Consider the following 20,369-nt stretch of genomic DNA (forward strand, 5'->3'; position numbering starts at 1 on the left):
AAAAAATGAGGAAGATTTCTTCCCTGCAGATCCAAATCAGCTCAGTGCATTTTTTATAACGAGTTATTCCTCATGTAGTTCATGTAATTTGAAAGAGATTAATTGTGTAACTTCTGCAACTGACGAAGCCTCAGTTGATAATACTGATAATACTAAGCACTATCAATGAAACCTTCTCCTGAGGTTATATAGCATTTTTATAGCATAATAATTTCAGAAATAATGCCCTGTTCTCACAGAAAGACTAGGTGATATGTACCAGATTGGTTTATTTTACCCTGATTTGATAGTAAAAACTTGATACAGTCATTATATTATTTGATGATTCTCACTCAACTTTTTCACCATTATTGTTATTTGTATTCCAGTCCTGCTTAGAGTTCATTGACAGAATAAAAGCCAGTTAGCACACAGGATTATAATGTGCACAGCCTCTTTTTCCTCTCCATCTGCTGCATATGAAGGGTGCTCCCATACGTCAGTTTGAGCCAGTTAAAATAATGACAGTAATTTCAACTAGTGCCAAATTTCCTTCTAATACCAAGAGTTTATAAAGCATCTAGACCTAGACATGGACGTAGGCAGTTACAAGCTGTCTAAGTGCAAAACTGTGATTGCAATCCCCCTCCTGCCTTTGTAACCACTACTTAGACAGAAGTACCCTGTATGCACTGAGCTCTGTAGGTGCTCAACTTGTTATGTTATAACCTACCTCCCAACTAGGAACGTCTAGAAAAGGGACATTACCCCTGGGAAAGATGTGACAAATCCAGGAGGAGTGTTTCCTCCTTCTATGGGAGAGTGGTATCATGCTTTTAAAGAAACTCTCAAAACCTTCCCTCTTTGTGGCTGCTATTTATTATTCTGTCTGGTAGTCAGAGAAATGATGGGGAGAGTGAAGAGCAGCAAGAACTGTAATCTCCACCGCTACACGTCTTCACCTGGCATGGGTCTGCTTCTGACTTTCACATGTATGGAAGCCTTAAGTTCCCAATGGTTGTAATGTACAGAGAGGTTGTCAGTTCATTCTCATTTATTCTGAGTACTGTCTCTTTTGGTTCTAAAGAACTAATTTTGTCACTGTAAGGGGAAGACTTTAGATGACCTAAGGCATATTCTAAAATTATAATTACTTTTACTCAAAGTACATAAACAAGGAAAAAACACCATGACAACAGAACATATGTTAGACACCAAAGCACCAGCATAATTTTTTATATAAATTTAACTATCTCAGAGTTACAAGTCTTTTATACAAAGTTATCAATATATCAGGGGAATGTCCAGATAATCTAACTGGTTGCTCAATTTCTTACACAGCTTTCATAGCAAACACTTTTTTTACCTGTTTGTAGGTTTTTTATATTTATTAAGAGGGATTTCTTTTTTTTTGAGAAAAGACATAAAATATTATTCTTCCGGAAAGAGAGAATTTTGAAGTAAAGAGTGATTACAGGATAGGTTTTTCTGTAAAAATCACATTCATGGAGCTTTTTCTTGCAGAAAACTGATAGAGACTGATAATGTTGAATAAGAATGTGCCCTCAGTTAATTCAAGCCCTCAGTTACAGGATTCATCTATTTGTAGGCTGAAGAGGGGAATTTTCTAGTGCTTGCATTGGCATTCTGTACAAAAAATTTGCTTAAAAAGGAATTGATATATTCTGGAAAACTTTGAAACTAGTTGAAAGCACTTTGTCTGGGTGTCATGTAGCTTTTGTTTTTTCTTCTATCATTTTTATCATTAGGGACATGACAATATTACTGTTGCATGAGAGTGTACTTGCTTCTTAAGAATTTATCTGTCTTTCACCCTAAATTAATTCATGGTATCATAGTAATTCCTACAGCAACCAGCTGTGATGTAACAAGTAGAAGATTTGAGTTTTAGAGGAAAGTAAGACTGAGAACGGCATATATGAATGCATAAATTTCTGAAAAAATTATTTCTGTTTACATATAGGGAAGGTGGTGTAAAGAGAGAGTCACTTGGGTTAACAACACAAATTCAGTGTCCTGTGTTACTTATTCCAGAAATTTTGCATTTCTTATTTGCATAATAACGTACAAAATTTGTTGAGGGAATGAGTCACTTTAAATACTGAGGCAAATTGCATTACTACATTTGATAATGCTGGCTATGTAAGGTATAAGATGAACTATTTGTAAAAATTAAAACAGCCTTGTGCAAGTCATCAACCAATCCCTCAATAGAGTGTGTTTAGAAATATATGAGCATATATCATATAAGTATTCTGCAGCCTCATTAACCTTAACTTCTGTGTTTTGAATAGAAAATACCTGCACATTTTATGCAGATTTATGGAATATTAAAGAGGCCATCTACTGAAAATTGAAATGAAGCACTAAAATTAAAACCATGACCATTCCTTACTCCCTGTAATTGACAGGTTCCTCAAGTGGGGATGAGGCAAGCTGCAGGTATCATTCCTTCACTACAGACTACAAATGAACTCTAGGGTGACTGTATACCTTTGACACCTCACACTTCAACAGAATTTTTGTCTGAGAGTCTTTGCGTAAGGATGCTCATGTGCTGCATGGGCTTAGAACAAAATGCAACCAAAACAGTAAGTTTTTAGTTTGGTCCTGCATTCTGTGAATTATTTCATGCTTTATTTGAGCTAGTTGTTATCCTGATCTTTTATAACATATGTGCCTATCCAGATACAGTTAGATTCAGGTACCCTCAAGGTGAATCCCAAGGCCTTCTTTAGTTGCAGTGAGAACTGTTAATATACATATATGGATATAGATAATGTTCACAGGTACAGAAGAGTATATAAACAGAAGAAAAATACCCTTCTTTGTGGGAACCTAATATGAAGTGTGTGCACAGGCTATAATATCTAAAAAATCTCTAGGATATTTTAATGATTATTGGCTTAGCAACTAATTAATTCTGTTGATATTAATTGCCTCTTTGAAATTATATGTGAATGTGAATTACATATGAATGTATCCCAGACCAGGTTTTAAAGGAAAAACCTTCCTGCAAAATACAGTCTAATTATGCAGCCACATTAATACTAAGCACAATATTATAGACTTTAGTTTCAAACATATTTTCTCCGTATAAGGACTTTCTAATGACATATGTGAGTCAGTTATCCTTTGCCATCCTCAAAAGCCAAGAGAGAGATATACAAAAAATAACAGCTCTCTTTTGCATGATCAGCTGTCAGTTTTCTTTCACATCTTTCACATTTGTTGCCACTACTTGACTTACCCAGTTCTTACATTTAAAGGAAAAGAGTGAAATATTTAGATAAACTCGTAGACTCAAAGAAAATTATAGGAAGAGGCATCTAGTCCAGTCTCTTACTCAAAGCAGAACTGCTAATCAGGTGCTTTGGGTTTAGTGATCTATTAAGTATTTGTCCTAGAATATTTAGGAGTTTGGTTTTGGTTTTGAACACCAAAATTGAACATTAGCCCATGAAAATCTTGAAAATGAAAAGTCTCTCATCCAAGACTGATGAGATTAGTGGGCCATGATTTCATTCAAACTCTTCTGGATTTAAGGATTTATTTAAATAACACCTTTCCCTAAATATATTTTAAATAACACCTTCCTACATAGGTTTTCTTTCTTTTGATTTCTTCAGGCAAATGAAAAAAAAAAAGTTGTGAACTTGGCACTGTACAGTTAAAATCATTGAAATCTCCTATTTCAAGTGCAGAAACCCCAACCAGTTTAGCCATATTGCAAGCAACCATTGTAAAGCTATTGATTAAAAGAAGAGAAAAAACAGGAAACAAAATAACCTAAGAAATAATTTCAGTAAGAGTGGAATCAGAATAAACTTTTTTCAGCAAAGTCCATTTTCAAAAAAATTACGTATCCATGGAATCCTCTAATCTTATCAATCAAGCTGCTTTATTAATATCAGCCTTCATCAGCAGAGAAGAGGATGTTAGTTCTGCTATTCAATTTTGAGCTGGCTGTTACAGTAATTTTGGTTGCTTCTGACAGGAAGGATAAATAAAGAAAGATAAAGATCAGATGAATTGCATCAGGCAGCAGAGCTTTCAGTTAGTATTTTAGGGCTGCAAGGCAGCTGGATAATTACAGAGGTATGGGGCAGGAGGCTGGCCATAGCAGCTTTTGTTCCAGACTCTGGCACTCCTTTCTTGGCTGGCATGTTAACTGAACTTCTTTTTCCATCCTGCTGTCCACTTTTCAGACTGGATATCCCCCATGCTGACATGTCCAGCCCTGTTGCTAGAAACCGTCCTTAGATTGCATTGGCAGAAATTTTCATATGCATTAATCCTTTTGAAAATTCTCATTTCTAATAAATATTCGTTGCTATGGATGGGGAGTAGTCAAACTTGATCCTCAAGGTTTCAAGTTCCTTTTGCTTCAAACGTTCCTGAAATCAGGGCCTTTAGTTTTCTCTCTGCCCTTTCTCTTTACTGCTCTCCTCAAGGCATGAACCTAGTAGCATGTTCCTGACATTCTCTGTCCTTCTACTTCCTCAGTGCTATAATCCCTTCATTGTGAGAATATACCTTTCCCAGATCCCTCAAAAGCTTTTTGCATCTACTTCCAAGTCAAGCCCAGTGTGTCCCCACCTGTGGCTCACTGGGTCCTGTGACTACCATAACTTCTATTTCTCTGAGCTCTCTCATCCTGCCTGCTTGCAAACTTGTGAGCACGTCTGCACTGCTGAGTAAGAGAAGGCTAGACACTGGCTTTTGGATAACTTTGGGACAGAGTGGTTTCAGAATTGTTATGGTCTTGATCCTTACGACTAAGAGACAGGGCCTAAACTAAGCAGTGGCAGTGGTTCTGATCTTGAGCTTGCCCATGTGCCCTCCCTCTTGTCTTTAACAGCACAAGTGCAGCCCCTGTATCCCAATGTCTACATCTGAAATCCAGCCCCAGCATCACACAGGTTCTGAGAGCCTCTGACCCGACAGGGAGGTGTGTTGGAGACCATAGTGGCTCCCTGCTGCAGAAATGGAGGTGTGGAGAGGCAGGAGAAGGGAACAAGAGTGCATGCACCACTATTACCCTGACATATGGTCAGGGCTCAGCAGGAATGAACACCAGCTGGGAGCTGGGGAGCACTCACGGCATGGTGGTGTTGGATCCACACGCCAGTGTGAATCAGGGATGTATCTCAGTCTGCGTACCCATAAACGCATGCATTTATGCAAAACACATGGGGTGGGTGTGTGGGTGGGTGCATACAGATCTGTGTACAAACATATATCCACATAACAGCTTCCCTTGGTTGGCCACAAGCATCGAGAGAGATAAATATCAAAATGACCACAGACTACATTCAAATTCTCTCATCTGAAAGCTACTAAGTTTTCACAAAGTATGAATTTGAAGGGGATATTTATGCTATATATATGACCTAGATGTATTCAGGTCCCCCAGGTAGGTTACCCTTTGTGGATGCTAATCAGTTTAGGTCCTTTAATTAAACATTGAATTGTTCTAAGCTTGCATCTTTATCTAATTTAACCTAATTGCAACACTCTAGTAAGTTCCAGATCAACACAAAGTTTCTAGAAAGTAATTTTTCACTATGTTTTTTAGATTTGCAGCTTCATCATTCTTTTATTCTCCCCTCCTTTTTTTTTTCTTTTTTTTTTTTTTTTGCAAGGGGTTGGATAAATAAAATAAAATGAATAAAAATATATTAACATAGCCTTGAAAACTCAGGATAAACTGAGGAAAATAAAGACAAGAAACAGGCTGGGTGAAAATGAAATTCTTGATATGGAGAAAACTAGGAGAATAAAAGCAATCTTATATTTAATTAAGAAACAGACAAATATTTTTTCACTGAAACCTTACAACTAAAACACATTTCAGCTGGGACCAGAAAATTGCTACATCTGTACATAAAAGAAGCAGCACAAATTAAAACTGAAACTCAGCAAATTACAAATTCCAAATGTCTTACATAACTCTATTATGAAGGAGGCTTCATTTCTGCTAAAAACCCTTGAGTAGTAATATCTGTTAGCTCTTCTTGCTCTTAGCAAATTCTCTTTTAATGGTTTAAATAAATATTACATAAATTACAGAGGCATTTTTCTGCTTTTGATAATCAGAATTTGAAATTAACACTGGATGTAAAAAGTGATTTTATACATGAATGTTTACAAGGTAAAATGTGTGGATTCAGAAAGCTGCAGAATTTTCATCGTTCATCTGATAGCTGGGGGCTTAATTCCACAACGAATTAAAACCTGTGCCCAGCCTAATGTTTGTGGCCAGTCCCACAGTCCCCAGCCGGTATGGCCACATGTTTAAACCCATGAATTTGTGGGGGAACCAGAGCCCAGGAGGCATGTCAAACATGAGCCCCATTCTCTGATGGGATAAACTGGGCAGCAGAAGCCTTCCAAGTGTTTTCATGAATCTCTACAGCATGTGTCTGTTTTCTGAATACTTATGTTTAGAGCAATAAACATTAAAATACAGGCTAAAGGAAAGAGTGGGGAATCTGTGGTAGGTACTTCTATTAGCCAGTACTCATCTACTGCAACACAATGCACAGATTTTTTTCTAGGCCAAATAAATATGTCCTCAAGCAAATAATCTGTCCACTTAATAATTCAGTTACTGTACATATGGAGTCCCATTTTCTGTGACGAACATGAACAGGTTTCTGTTAAAATGAATACTCTATCTCTTCAAATTAGCAGACTGACTCTGCAGTCTCTGGAAACATTTTCACTGGAAAACTAGGAACTGGGAGTAAGAAGTACCAACCATATACTATTGAAGATTTTAATGGGAAGACTAAGGAGCTGGTGTTTGAAGGTAACTCTCTTTCTCAAATAGACGAAATTTCATTCAAAGAAGCATTTAAGGTCAAATTTTCAGTCCAAAAATTCCTGATGGCAACTAGCCTTCCAAATTCCTTACCTTTTTAATGACCATTTTCCCTGTCTTCTAAGAGTCTACCTTCTGACTACTGCCAAGTTATTTAGAATGAAAAATCACGTTTCCTATCATGTGTGACCCAAATCAGGAGCCAGGTAACCAAATCCAGTGAACATGCCCAGAATATGTACACAGGAGACATAGACAATCATATAATCACAGCCTAGTTTCTAGGGGACTTCCAAAGATACTCTGGCCCAAATTTCCATGGGACAGGGACACTAGATGACATTGTCTAGCAACCTGTCCCATTCCATCTTGAAAACTTCCAGTGATGAGGACGCTACCACATCTCTGCAAAGATTATTACAGCAACTGACTGGTCTCACAGTAAACATTTCTTTCTTATGTCAAGATGAAATTTTTACCAGTGCAATTTGTACCAGCTGCCCCTTGTCTTTTCCATGTGGCTCCTTGTGAAGAGAGAGACACTCTGCCCACTTTGCAACCATCCTGTAAGTGCTGTTATACTGTGATTAAGTTCCCTCAGAGACTCCCCTTCTCCACAGGGAAAAGACCAATCCTTTTCTCTCTCTCTCTCTCTCTCTCTCTTATTTTTTCTGATAACTGACATATTATCATGCTAGTGCAGGAAGCTCATTCAGAGATTGGTAGTTCCCAGAGCTGCCACAAAGGATTTGAACTCACAGCTATTCTTCTCTGATTATGTCCTTTATCCCTCCTCCCAGTTATTCTGGAAAACCATTTCTGTTTTTGAATTTACTGTCTCACTCAGGGCTGTATCAATCATTTCTATGACATTTCCAGACCTTAAGGAAAGATATTTGGAAAAGAAAGATGAAAGGATGACCCGCCTAGCCAGAGGGACTGGAAGTTTGTGCAGCTCTGATGGTGCAGTCCATAGGAGAGGGCAGGTTTTGGACACATACTCTCTGCACTGTTAGCCTGACAGGAGTGGTTTTCTGGGCATTAGGAGCTATTGAACGGAAACCCTGTCAAAGTGAGCGATATCTGGATGTCAGGATTTCATTTTCTGAGTAACTGCCGCAGTAACAATGTCATCATGGGGAGGGCGTGGATATTACCTCTCACTGGTATTTTGGCTGAGGTTTCAATTAGACTGTTCTTGAAGTGTGCTTGGAGATGAATTAAATGTGATCAGTACATTTTCCGAGTCATCGGAGACCACCTGAAGGGTTCACATCCTAAGGAAATGGCAGGACTTCTACTTAGCAGAAGAGGAAAAGGGATTAGGACACATACTTCAACCAAAGTGATGGTATCTCAAAATAAGTAGGTGAAAATCAAGTTCCTAAACAAATTGGATTCCTGTGGTATATCAATTCACCTGAGTAGAAAAGTTAGGCGTTGCTGTTTGGGTACTTTTTGCACTGAGGCACTTAGGGTTCACTTATGGAACATAGGCAGTACTTCTGGTTGTTTCAAAACCTAGCAATCTCTGGGTAGTTTTGCCTGAGCTCTGGAAATCCAGCAAATGGAAGAATCCCCAGGAGGTGGGTTAAACCAGCAGTAATCAAAGTTCTGAGGCAGTACCAGCGCTGTCAGTCCCAAGCAAAGGATATGGGTTGTTAGCATTTGAACCACTCATTGTTTGCTCTATTTAGTTTGCATGCAATTATACTGCTATGGTGACTGCACCTTGGCATGAGAGAAATTAATGCAAGTGCTTTAAATGTTTCACATTTTTCTAAGTCACCAGAATTATGGAAACAGTCATAACTTAAACATTAATCACAAAACCTAAGGGTCAAATCCTTGATCTTATTTCCACAGACATGTTAGAGTCTATTAGAAGTGTTTCCCCACATGCAACATACTGTGGATCTGCTGTAGGTCTGTAAAAGGCATTGCTATATGGGAAAACTTCCTATTTTTATGTCTGAGATGTGTGGGATTGGTCACAGGGTGAGTTCAGAATATCTCAAATCTCCTTGTATAACCTGGCTCTCTTTGTCTTTTAGGCTTTCTTCTGTTCTTGTTCTGTGATCCTTTCTTGTCCCCACTGCAATGCTCTGAGGGCTTCTACTAAAATACTATTCCCTCATTCAAGGCTGAGACAATTCTGTGTTTCCTGCCCTTTTGTCCATGTATATTTAATTAAAATTCACCAAATATTCAAGAGCTCTTAAAATTATTCTCTCTTCTTTCTGCTGGGCTGAAAAAGTGATTGAACATTGGGGTACATTATAAACATGTAGGGAAAAGGGTTTGAGACCCCTTTAGAGGGCACTTTGCTTTTTATTCTGCCTGCAAGGTACACCTATGCATCTTTGGTTAGAAGTGTTAAAAAGAAAAAGCAGATGAAAGCAACAGACTTTTTTGTCAAGCTGTGACAGAAATCAAATGCAAATAGAGCTCAGTTCAAGACTGTTTGTTAAGTGTCACGTCAGTGAGTATTAAATGCAGCACATGTCGTTTTACAATGAGCATGCCGTATATGAATTTTATTGATTTTTTTCCAAAGAGGATACATCGAATAATGTACTCTTCCTTACCAGCGCCAGCTTACAAGTGTGTCTTCATACTTGCGTATGCACACTCATTAGGTTCCTAAATGCTGCTGCCTTACTTAGCACATCTTGCTTTGTGGAGGCTGGGATTCAAGCTGTAGAAAGACCTACACAAATGATTCTCTCCCTCTGAGAAAAGTGGGACAGAGTAATTTAGACTTCCCAGCATGAAGCTGTCAATGAGCAGCTTCTCAAAATGATTCACAATTAGTACACCAGGCTTACACTAGGAACGGGTTCTCAGCTGATTTCCTTTCCACAAAGGAGTGAGTCTGGGGCTTCATTTTGCTATTAGGAATGTTACAAATGTATTTAAAAAATCATCAGAGCTGGTTAAGTCTGCTGCGCTTATGTTGAAGTCTTTGTACTATACTATGTGAAAAACAAATCTGATTTCTCCATATTCATTCAAGCTATGTATTTTTCCAATTAATATTTAGAAAAGCACGTGTCAACATTAAATTACATGTGAAAGGTAACAACAGCAGTATCAGACTTATCTCCATGAACTAGAACAGAACTCTTAATGATTCAGCAAAGGGGGCACTGCTCCATGGGAGATGCAATGTACGTCCACTGCATTCACCTGTTTGCTGTTGCCTCCCTATCTGAGCTGTGCTTGGCTTTGTGTGTGTGCTGCCTTCCCATTGTTTGATGTGAGATCTCTGAGTCCACAACCATCTCCTTACAGTACTCAGATCATCAGAGGGCTTAGCAAAGCATATTAAATTCTGTGTCAGGGAGGCAACTTGACAATATTATACATACTGGACCATAATGGTTAGGTTTAGACATTTAAATGTCGGGCTACAGCATGGTAAAATTGGGTGTAAAGCTAAGTAATTTAATGCATTTATTGGTGATTTTAAGTATCTTACCTGTTAGGCTCAGTGACAGACACTCAAGGTCCTATGGAGGATGCAAGTTACACAGAGCATTTGTAGTCCAGGCTCTTGTTTCCTGATATTTTCTCACCTACAGGGAAACAGCAGTGTTACACATGAGCCAAAACAGACGCCAAAAATTTGGATATTACCCTGAAATGCTGACTAGCAAAAGGCTCATACTGAGAAAGCTCTTCCTCGCATACTGAGTACTATGAAGGTCGAGATTTCTGCTGGAAATTTGCCAGTTCTGCCCTCATCCCACACACAGATATTATGGATTCTTCTGAATGCATTTAATAACTGTTTATGATCTTAAGGAAAGGATGCAGAAATCATTGTATAGACACTGTTTTTCTACATCCATGTAATCTTAAAAGTCCTCAAGCTTTACATTTCTTTTGTTTAAGGAAAAGCACATTTTTTTGTCTTTACTGTTAAGCAGTATCTAGTGGTACCTAAATGGGCAAGTTTCATTGTTAGCTTAACCGAGCTGTGCTCTGAAAAGTGTGCAGAAGCTAAAGATTCAGCTCCTGGAGTCATGTGATCGTGCCAAGCCTACCTATTTATCCATTCACTATCCATCTACCCTATCTATATTTTAGAGAAAATTGATAGACCATTAGAGAGCAGTTCCTTCCGCCTTGTAGATATTTCCTCCCTTCCAAGAAAGAAGGCAAACAGCAGTTTCTTCTGTAATGCGATAGAAAACATATGGGAAAGTACCAGTATTTCTGTGAGTTATGGAGTAATAGGCTGTATAACCCGTAACTTTTGGAGGGAAAAGATTTTAAAAAAATTGAAAGTCGTTTCCATTTAATTGAGTTCTGAGTAAACATACGGTAATTAAACTCACTGTGCTGTTTGTTACTAGTACTTTCACTGGGGCTTGAACTGTCATTTTAAAACAGTTATTTGGTTTCATTGAAAAGCTTAAGAAATAATTGTTTTTTAAAATTGTATTTAAAGTCAGTCAGATACATTTATAATACCAGGCAACATGGTCTGATATAAAAGCCTATGCCATTTACATACAGCTTTCATTCAAGTCTCATGTTGTGAGGAAAAAATTAAAAGATAATGCCTAGAATGCTTACCAAAACCAGGCTTCTTGGGTATGAAAAGCATTAACCAACTCTATTTACTCAAATAAGGAACAGTGTCTCATATAAAGGTATTTTTTTCTTCCTCCTCTCTACCGGCACTCCTCTCAGAGGAATTTTTTGATCCCTTCTTCATCTTCTTTGTCCTTTGCAGTAATGTCTCTTCACCATTTCGCTTTACTTTTTCTCCAAAACAATTTTTCCCCCGTTTGCCTCCTTTAGGGAGTGGTGTTACTTTTCTATTCTTTTGCTTCTTTTTCACATCTTTTATGATTTTATTCCAGAGCCTTCCTTACTCATCCCAAAGGTTCATTCTTGCAATCTCAAATCTTCCTTGCATTGTTTGTCTTACCTTCTCTTGTAGTTCTTCCCTATAGACCAAGCTCATTTTTATATGTTCTTAGAAATGCAGCCTGACTGCAAAGAAGAGCAGCGCTTTGGCAGCTATGTTAAGAAAACATAGGTGCTGTATCATAACTACATTTTTTTTAAACAATTGCAGGTCAAAATAGCAAAATTTAGGATAAGTGGAGAGTAGAAGGTCCATGCTCAGCAGTACTTGTAACATATTTAAGAAGACTGAGCTGAAGCATTGAGTATTTGTGAGTAAAGTCAAGGGGTCTGCATGTGTGGTCTTTTCTTTATATCCAGGTATTTTAGTGATTTCACACAGATATTTGCTCAAAAATAGTCTTCAACCCTAAACCCTGAAGTTAACATTTTGCTTTATCAACAAACCACTAGAAGGCATGATGAATTATATTGATTTTCTAATTTAATGTAATTCAGGAAATGTAAGGAAAGTACATTTTTGTCAGTGTTTTTTGTCTTCACTTGTTAGTAAGAACCATGTTAAACCAGGGAATCATTAATCCCAATTTTTGCTAGTATATGACCTAAAGGCATCTGACTCTGTAGATAATTTACAGGAAATAAAATGGTTAGTGTAAAAGTCCAATTTAAAAGAAGAAAATTACTCTAATAGCAATTGCAGTCTTCCTCAGAGAGTAACATGGCAATATGTCCATTGAACATATAGGACTGTATCAACAGTCTAAATGTACAGCAACAAAAATTGACAATGAATCTGGGCCAACAATATTCTAGCACTTGAAGGAAAGAATTTCTCAGCATGCCATGGCTGACATGGCAGGTTTGGAGTGTGTCACAAAAACCCCCCATATTCCATTTCCTAGACTTATATATCATATGACTTTTGAGATTGTCCAGTGATGTCTGGACAAAGCTAGCAGATGTGATACCAGACCTACTGGAGACCACTCATCTTCCGTAACCTCACATTAATCCCAGACTCTTGAAGAGAGACCAACAGCGCATTTTGGGTCAAGATTCAGGCATCTACATTTAGATCAGCATGTAGCTCTCGGCACACAGGCTACATTTCAATCTATTGCAGTCAGTAATGATCTAAAATTAGATACAATTGTCTCTCTGCATGAGCAACTTGTGCCATTTTAAGTACCATAAGGTGTGTCAGTTTATCTCCAGCTACCACTCAAGAAAGGTAAGGATCTCTTGAAGGTCCTATCTGACAGCTGTCAGACCAAGAAGGCATCTAGAGCTCCTTAATGCGTCTCAAATGGCATTTTGATGGAGTCAGTGTAGTCTGGAGGGTTGTTTAGCTAAGGCACCTACCTCCAGTCTCTCCAGAAACTTTGGCATCTAACTCAGCCTGAGCATATTGACACAAAGCAAAAATAGTTTGTGATCTAAAGAAAGGATATCTAGGCAAACACAGCAAGTAAAAGTGGGAGACAGGAATAATTGTTCTGTCCTCAGCAGAGGAAGAGTAAAAGGCAATTAGCAGTCAGCCAAGTGACGTGATTTGTTGTGTTTCACAGAAGCAGTGCTTGGCAGAGGGAATTTACTGCAGAGTCTTTTCTGCCAGACCTCATCTAGTTCTCCTGCTGCGGCTGAAGACATTAGACAAAATTGATAGGAATTTGATGTGAAGCAGACAGAAGGGCCACAAGCTTTTTCTCTTTCCAAGACCTACTTCTGTTGAACACAATAGGAGTTTTACCATTGCTCTCCACGGCTTTAAGCAGGTTCTGGGAGATTCCCCAAAGAAAAATTTCTTGGTTCAGATAAAGCAAATAATGGTCTGATCTCCCTCCTGCGGTCAGAAACCTTTGAATAGAGGTGAAGGAGTATCTGTCAGTGTGCATGACCTGTACAAACTCCCTTGATGTCTTACTGGATTTATGGATTTCCCATGGCTGCAGCTCTTGCACACAATGTAACATACAATATGCTGCTCAGAGATAGTATCCTTTCTAATTGCTTCAGATTAGTCTTGGTCAGATATGGGGAGGATTGCCCTGTCTTGCTAGCATGTCACAAGCTGATGATTGCTCTAACTGTGGCAGGGCAGAGAGATGCTGTTGGTAAATCTCAGGGAAGCTCTTGTGTGGGCATTTAGAAATGTCAGAGGACCACAAGCGTGTTAAGGTGCAGTTCTTTTTTCTGGCTACACACCATCTTAGGTCTCTTTTCTATTTCTGTCAATAAAGACTCCATGTCACTGATACCTTTCAAAAGGACTTTGGTGAACAGTACAGTGTGGCTTGATTAAAATATTATGACTACATTTATAGTAATTAGAGAAAGCAAGGTATCATCAAAGGTATGGCAAAAATTAAGGGAAAAAAGGCCATTTTTAAAAATGTATGTAGAAAAGGAAGATAATAATGTGCTGTCTTTCATGTATTAATGGCAGAAGTCTTAAACGCAGCCAATTTTCAATGTGCAACCCTGAATGCAATAAGCAATTTTAAGAAAATAATATTGGGTTATGCCATGTTATTGTACTCATAACCAGTCAAATAATCTGACCAACTGTCTACAAATAAAGGGCTACCCGTTGCAAATGAAGTTTGGAGAATTCAGGCCTACTGCTTTTGTTTCACTTTTTGAAGCATTTTCTCACCATACAAGTATTGTATGATTTCAAAAACAAATATTAGCCTCCGTGTTTGGAGTAAAAAGATCTGCAACACACCCAGTGGCTCTTGCTTGTAGAGATGAAGGAATACTTAAATCTGCAGCCAGAAATCATCTAGGGCTCAAACTATAGAAACAGGGCTTACAGAGTACATTTACAGTCAAGGCAGCTGACAGTCTATGAAGCAAAAAATTCTTTGCCTTCTTAAAATAACTACATAGCATTTAAATAGCTTTGATAGATAAGTATTTGTTTTGTACAGTACTGTAGAAATTAGCAATTCTTTTTTTTATGAGGTGCTGAAACTAGAATATGTTTTTTGTTGGATCAGACTGTAAGAAATGGTTGTGCCAGTTGTATGAAACAAAAGGGCACCAGTTTGTATTTGGATAATTTTCTGGGTGTAGAACCTTCCTGTTAAGAGTAAAGCTGGCAAGATTTATCTTTCAAGTGAATGATTCACTGATGTTTGTCATCAGTGATAGTCAGCAGAAACAATGTGATGAGATGCCATTTTCTGTGGTGAAACAACTTGCCTAGATTTATTTTTTTTCACAGACCCGTAGAGAATTTCACTTTGACGAAGGATATAGTTTTTGCTGCTGAAACAAAATGCCCTTCCTTTCATTTTGCAGGCTTAAAAATAAGTTCTTAAACTAAAATTGAACCAGAGTTAGGCCTTTATTTTCTACAGAGATCCCTAAAATCTTTCTTTGAAAACAAAACAAATAGTAGGAATTTCGGACTACTGAATACATACAATTTTTCCACTGATCAACCTGTGGGGAAAAAACTGTTACTGTTCCTATAATTTTAAAATTAGTGTAGAAATAGTGTAGTTCCCCAGTAGGTAACACTAAGTTTTAGGCTGGACCATATTCCTCCATTCTGATTAATTTTTATTAGTCTCTCTGTAAACGGTCTTATTTACCTGGCTACAGTCAGACTCTGAATAAGCTCTCAAAAAAACCCATTAAAATGATGAACTTAAGTCTAAGGAGCATGGTTCATTTTCATTCAGACTTTTATTTACATATTAGGAAGCTATTTTAAAATACTGGCATTCTACTTATCAATTAATTTAAAAAAAACCACAGCCACATTCACATGCTCATAATAGTTCAAATACTCACAAAATAATCTGTGAAATGAGTTTTTAAGATCCTCATCCAAGAAATGAGACTCTGAAGAAAGGCCACTTTTCTAAGGACTTTTGTCACCCAGATATGACTCAGTAATCTGCATGGAAAAATATTTCTGAGAAATCAAATAACCTTAGAACTAAAACTAATAAAGCCATTAAAATTAGGGCCAATTAAGATTTATGCAAGTGGCATAGGGATTCTAGCCTGGTATTATTAAGTAAATCAGCCTATTAGGATGGGGATTTTTTTTCCCATATGATCTGTTTGAAATTCTATATTGTCAAAATCTGCCACGGTAATGGCAATATGATGTATTGTGCCATCTCAAATGTGTTTTGGGTCTTGCTTGAAGATAATGACCAGACAAATAAATTCCTGGAAATTGACCGGGGTATTGTGATTTCTACTTTTTTAGCTGGAAATACATGTAAAATACTTTTAAATTTCTAAAATTTGTAAATTTTCCTTGAGAATTTAATCATGTTAAAAGACACAAAACTAGAAGGCTGCTGAGACTGCAAATATCATCTTACTTCTTAAAAATATTCTGTATTTAAATTTTAATATAAAAGGAAATCATTATTATAGGGAAAAATTGCAAATATGGACTTAACAGTTCTGGTAGTCATTATAGTCACATAATCCTTTCTTTTTTAAATGAAATAGCTTTAAACTAGATAGTTTCTAATGCATTTCTGTTCCACGTATTACATTACCTATATATGAAAAAGTCAATTTGCAAATGCGTGCTCTTATAAAATAACCAGAAGAAGTAAAATTGTTATGATTGATCTGAAATAATTGATTACAGTATGACAGATTTCTTATTCTTAATTATAAAACACAATTACATTTTTGTGCTTTCATACCTGAACATTACAAAAGCTGAGAGAACTATTTCTGTTCTACTTCTGATTAGATCAGCAATGCCACTTCTTCAGGTCTTATCAAATTGGTTTTGATAATAATTACTTGGGAAGTGTTTGATCTCAATGATGAATACTTGATTAGTTTTTCATGAAATCATTCAACCACACCACTCAACACTACTCATGTGAGACCTTGTTGATTTAGCTGTTCGAAAGAACACATTCTTTTTCACTGCAGTTATGGGATGTCAGTCTTTGGGGAAAAGAGGGTGGAAAAAGGGCAAGTTTATGGGTAATGATATTGCAGCAGCAGATATTTAAGGTTTGCTAATTCTCTTCTCAATTATGTTCATTCTCTGCCTCGTCACACTGCCTGCTGCATGGCGACAGAATCAATCTTAGCAGTGGAATAAATTTTTCCTCTTTCAAAAAAGGGTTTCATGACACCATTGTCATCTTTGAAACCCTTGGAGGGTTTTGCCCTGATGAGTAATATTTCATATGTGGAATGTTTATGTGATTTTCACGGAGCGATAACCCCACTACCACCTAACTTTGATGCATTGAGATTGCTGCTTTTCCCTGCTAAAGTGCTTTTACACACCACCTCCTACAAATTGGCTTCAGAGTTAGAAATAGAAGATTCAACAAAACTTCAACTCTCCATGGAAAAAAGGGTCTGGTGGAGAAATTTATACATTGGGCACAATCTCCTTTAATTATTTAAACAGGAGCTTTTGCTGAATAAGAGTTGTAGGCATTTTCCCTTATCATTTTTCTTTTACTTTACACGGTTAGAATCATTTATCCAGAGATGACCATATATCCATACTTTAAAATTAATATTTTTTAACCAAGCTACTCTTAAGGATTGGTCTGCCGACCCATACTTCTTGAAGTCAATAACATTGCCTGCATAAGTTAAAACTGCTCACATAAAGAGACACTCAATGGATTAGTCTCCAAGTTATAGGGAAAAAAATTCTATATCCCAGGTGCTTATGGTTGAGTATCTGCACAAGAAGATATTTTTAGAACAATGTCCTTACTTGTCAGTCATCAAATAGCAAGGAAAAGCCTTTTATCAAAAGAGGAGTTAAAGCCAGGCTAATTAAGAAGGAAAATTTCGAAGGAGACAATATTTTCTCTAAAGATTTTCTTTTTAAAGTTGCTAATAGAATTATGACAGTTTTAACAATCAGAAAATACAATGCAATCCAAATGTTTCCTTTGTTAATTATAAGATCTCTGGAAATTGCCTAGATCTTTAAAACTTAATGTTTCACTAATAAGCTTAGATCCCTTCAGGTTATTGTTTTTGGGGTTTATTTTGTTTCGTTTTTAAAATCAACTGTTATTTTGGTGGCAATAAATTTGTCTTTGAAGATCCAATTTAAAGAGGCTCTTCTCTAGGAGACTCAGACTGCTTAAAAAGAAAATAATGTTCCAGGACTATAATTATTTTGGTTACTGTGTCATCATGTTAATGTTGTACAGGAAGAAATGTTCATCTGAACGTTTCATTGTTTTGAATTAAGTCTAAAGCAGAAAGGAGAGCAGTCAGTCTGCTGATTGGAAAAATTGAACATCTCTCTTTAACTGGTGAAGAGCAGTTTGAATGCAGTTACCTCCAGATATAACATGAATTCAGCATTTTTTATTTAGCTGTTGTGCACTGTCAAAGTACCTGTCATCCCAGGATATCATCTTTATGTAGTAGTTGTTGGCCAGCTTTTCTGAGGAACTCGGCTCCCAGTTAGAAGGCAAAATGAACAGAAAGATTTTCATAGAGGCTTATTACTCTGCAGCTCCCATTGAAAACAAAGGGAGCTATTAGGTGCCAGTTCCTTTGACAAGTGTGTCTTCTTTGTTATTCCTTTTAGGAGGAACTGCAGCTGAGGTTTTCAAGGGAACCTAAAGGACCTAGCCCAGTTTCCAGGCAGGGGCTATACAAGAGGAAGACCTAGCCCAGTACCTTTGAGAAGTCCAGCTCAGGACCTTAGCTCTTAACATGCTGGATCACAGCAAATATCCACAGCTCAGAAAAGGCCCAAGCCTGAGGGATATCAAACCAAACAGTAGTTTGTGAATCTTGTACTACAAATAAAGCAGGCCATCCAGGAGCAGAAAAGTAATTACTACTCATATTTTTCACTGAAATCAATTTATTTCAAATTACAACATGCAGGCTCTTGTTAAAGGCAGATGCACTAGTTACCCACAGAAACTACTAATACTCCTATTGTCTTCAAATTTGCGTGCATAGCAAAAAATGAGGAAAATGAGAAAAGACTCTGGAACAGCATAGGGATTCCTACTACATTGTTCCCGTTATCAGTAAAATCCTTACTGACCTCTCACTTAATCCTTCTCTCATTATTCCCTTCAGTATGAAGCATGCATTCTGGACAACAATAAAAAAAATCTATAGTGTACTACCATTTCTGTCATTTGCAGCTAATGAATGCTTTTAAGTATTGACTAGCAACTGGTCTAATAATGACAATGACTCCACCGATTTAGAGCAATAAATCCAAAGACTTGGCAGGCTTCTACGAGTATAATAAGCTCAAACATTCATTCAGGAAGATTAAGAAAATGGGCAGTAGACTCTTGAATATTAGAGATTCTCATGTTTCTTTCCTTTTCGTAACACCATCTGTCTGGAAAAAAACATAAATTTACACACTAAACACTGTGAAATAAAGTGACAGCTAAGGTAACTCTGAGGATTATTTTTCTTTTGCTGTAGCCAAGAGAGTGGGTCAATTACAATGAATATGATTACTGCAGGGCTATGAGAGCCCACACTAACAGCATCTATTAAGAAAAGTTTGGGGGGGTTAAATGCCTGTGTTCAATATCTACTGTGGACAACAGCTATTACCAGTGGTTCCAGATATTATCAGAAATGTATGTTTGATATTTCTCATAACAAACAGACCTCTCAGTGTTTTATCACTAGATGAAAGGCTTAAAAGACTTCAGATAAACAACAGTGATATGCTTGTCTTCATCAGTGATGTAGGAGTAAAGATAATTCATCAGGCATTCCTCATCTGGTTTATATACATTTATTTTTCTCATTCAGGGGAATATATTAATTATTATTTATTTTAATTATTACATGTACTTAAATTAAAGGAAACAAAAATTACTTAGGTTTCATTGGATCACCATGGAGGTACTGCTTAAAAAAAAATCTAAATATAGTAAGAAGTAATCCTGCTGGATAAAGTGAAACAAAGAAGCCAGTCAGAAAATTTATAAAAGAAATCTGTCCAGTTGGTACTTTAGTCCAATCTGTAAATTACCCTCAGAACCAATGTTGCAAACTAGCTTCGGGTGGGATCCCCCTGTAGTATATTCCCTTTTTTGTTTGTCTGAGGTCTTGTATCAAGCTGCAGAAAAACCTTTCCCACTCAAGGGACTATGACACAAGAGCACTGTCAGGCCATGTAGAGACAGCAAGAGCTAAAAGGGTCACAGCAGATAAGCTCTACCACACAGGGCAAAGGGACACATTTCCCTGCAGTCCTAAAATCATAGAATTATTTTGGGTGGAAGGGACCTTAAAGGTCATCTATTCCAACACTTCTGCCATGGGCAGAGACACCTTCTACAAGACCAGATAAATGTCCCATGATCCCAGGAGCATGCAGTACTAACCTGTGATAAGCTGCATGGGTGAAACAGCTTCTGATGAGGCTATTGGCCAAGTTGCCTGTTTCATTGCTGTGTTTCTTTAGTAGACCTTGCATTTGCAACTGAGTTTTGGCAAACAGAGGCTTGTTTAGAGCTGCATGGAAGGGACAGAGGCTTGCAGCTCAGGCACTGAAGCATCTGGGTGGCAGATGCTTCCACAAAATATTTTTCTTCCACAAACTATTTTTCTGCAAGTATTGTAGCAGCTGTAGATCATAACAGTATGAAGTGCAGGAAAATGCGGTTAATGCCAGAGTTCCCATGACAGT

The 20,369-nt window shown here is 37.4% G+C and overlaps 2 long non-coding RNA genes across 2 annotated transcripts in view; one reads left to right on the forward strand and one right to left on the reverse strand.

The window, feature by feature from the left end:
* The window catches only part of LOC120410047, a 180,081-nt gene that overhangs the window by 64,665 nt on the left and 95,047 nt on the right, over nucleotides 1–20,369 (forward strand). The window lies entirely within an intron of this gene.
* LOC109146034 overlaps nucleotides 1–20,369 on the reverse strand; it is a 78,425-nt gene that overhangs the window by 16,452 nt on the left and 41,604 nt on the right. The window contains exon 2 of the long non-coding RNA XR_002047795.3: nucleotides 10,308–10,404. This is a non-coding gene — a long non-coding RNA (uncharacterized LOC109146034). The remainder of the gene's footprint in view (nucleotides 1–10,307; nucleotides 10,405–20,369) is intronic.

This window comes from Corvus cornix, chromosome 1, assembly GCF_000738735.6.
Source record: "Corvus cornix cornix isolate S_Up_H32 chromosome 1, ASM73873v5, whole genome shotgun sequence".
In the NCBI taxonomy this organism is placed as follows: Eukaryota; Metazoa; Chordata; class Aves; order Passeriformes; family Corvidae; genus Corvus; species Corvus cornix.